Source organism: Globicephala melas, chromosome 7, assembly GCF_963455315.2.
Source record: "Globicephala melas chromosome 7, mGloMel1.2, whole genome shotgun sequence".
Classification (NCBI taxonomy): domain Eukaryota; kingdom Metazoa; phylum Chordata; class Mammalia; order Artiodactyla; family Delphinidae; genus Globicephala; species Globicephala melas.
In genome coordinates this window covers 67,560,907-67,562,771 of record NC_083320.1, presented here as the reverse complement: position 1 = coordinate 67,562,771, position 1,865 = coordinate 67,560,907, and the positions used below count along the sequence as shown (strand labels likewise).

General features: G+C 44.2%; 1 pseudogene; it reads right to left on the bottom strand.

Moving 5' to 3' along the window:
* Positions 1 to 695: 695 nt before the first annotated feature.
* On the bottom strand, positions 696 to 1,391 carry LOC115848902 (GTP-binding protein Di-Ras3-like; annotated as a pseudogene).
* Positions 1,392 to 1,865: the final 474 nt, after the last annotated feature.

The window sequence follows — 1,865 nt, the reverse complement described above, 5'->3', positions numbered from 1 at the left end:
CTGTGTGTATTTATTTATTTATTTTTGCATGCAGGAAAAGCTTTATTAAGTCACGGAACTGTTATAATTTTTTAAAACTGCAGTGTAGAATACTTAAACATTTTTTAATGACTTAGGAAACAATTGGCATATATTTAGTAAGCAAGTTCTACTTTCACAATTTTCTCTGCTCCCACCCTCAATGCTCAGCTATAGAACATTCATTTACTTATCATGTTTAGTATCTCTGTCTCACAGTCAGCTGTCAGAGCTTTTGTTGCAAAAACATGTCTCCTAACAATTAAATACACAATGGGAAGATATGATCAGACATTTACAGGACTTGAAATGTTTAAGAATAATACACAATATTAGGATTACAAGAAGGGCAGTGACATCTTTCAATTCATTTTGCTATTTCCATTCTCTTTTTTAAACATTAATCTCTAAAGTCCGTCCAAGTTCCCATCCTTTAAAATGCATCCTGTTCCTTTTCCTCCCCTCCTCCAATGTCCATATTTTAACAATTCGAGTCCTCTTGCCTGGGAAAAAGAAAAGTTACTAACTCACAAGGGACATTTATTGACATCTAATTGTTACAACCCAAAGGACAGCACAAAAGTCAGTCATGTACAGGTAGACAGAGCACAATGGGGTCTGTCCATGTTTTCGGCACCCTGAAGGAGAAGCGGGTCGGGCTCCTTAAGGCTCAGGGTTCACATGATGATGCACTTGACCACCAGCTTCTCCGTTGTCTTGGGGATCTGGGATTTCTTTTAGGGAGGCTGGGCGCCGGTGGCAGTGGCGGGCTTCTTCTCGAAGTTTATCAGCATCTAGAACAGCGCCTGCACATTGATATTCATCTTGGCGGAGGTCTCCAAGAAGGCACAATTCCACTCCGACGCGTAGGCAGCACCTTCCTTCTCGCTCACCTCCCGGTGGCTCTCATCGCACTTGTTGCCCACCAGGATGATGGCGCACTTTTGCGGGCTGTTGCCTTTGAGTTGACGGATCAGCTCATAGAGGGGCTTCAGCTCCTCCAGGGTTTGCTTCTTGGTGACGGAGTAGACCAGGATGAAGGCGTGACCCTGGCAATGGCGAGTCGCCTGGTAGCGGCGGCCGCCGGTGGTGTGCATTGCGCCCGCCTTGTGGCTGCATCCCAGCGCCTGGAGGTGGGTATCTTCGATGGTCGGCAGATACATACGCCTCACGGAAGTTGCCGCGCACGCACCTCTGCACCAGCGCGCTCTTGCCCACGCCGGTCGAGCCGACCACCACCACGCGGAAATCTCTGCTCCTCCTCTGGGGCAGGCAGGTACGGATGAAGGTCAAGGTAGGCAGAGGCCGCAGCCGCTTTATCAGCCGTTCCTTGAGGCCAAAGCAGGAGCTGCCCATTGTCGGGTATTGGCGGGGAGATGCGTGCACACCTTCTCTGGCACTTGGCCAGCAGTGAGGGAAACCTCATAAAGAAAGGAGGACACCAGATAAAACTCCAGCAGCCCCTAGCCCACACATATCCTGCAGTATTTTCTCTTTTCTCCATCCAAGGCTGATCTGTGTATTTTTAAAGAAGGGTAATCTGAGATATAAATATAGAAAATCTCTAATAAGGTTTATTTTTAAATAAATGTAATTTAAGGTGTATTTATATGTTTTTTTGGATACATTTATGTTTTCATATATATACATATGCATACACGTATGCATATATACAGACATATGTAAACATATTAAAATTTTATGAACTGCAAATTACATTGCTTTTCTAGGAAGCCACAATAACTTGTTTCTTAAGTAAAAAAATGTTTTATTTTTCTTTAAGGAGGTTATATGTGTCCAATGAAGTAATTCTAGTATTAGGTAGAATCAGGGATCTAGAGTCTTTA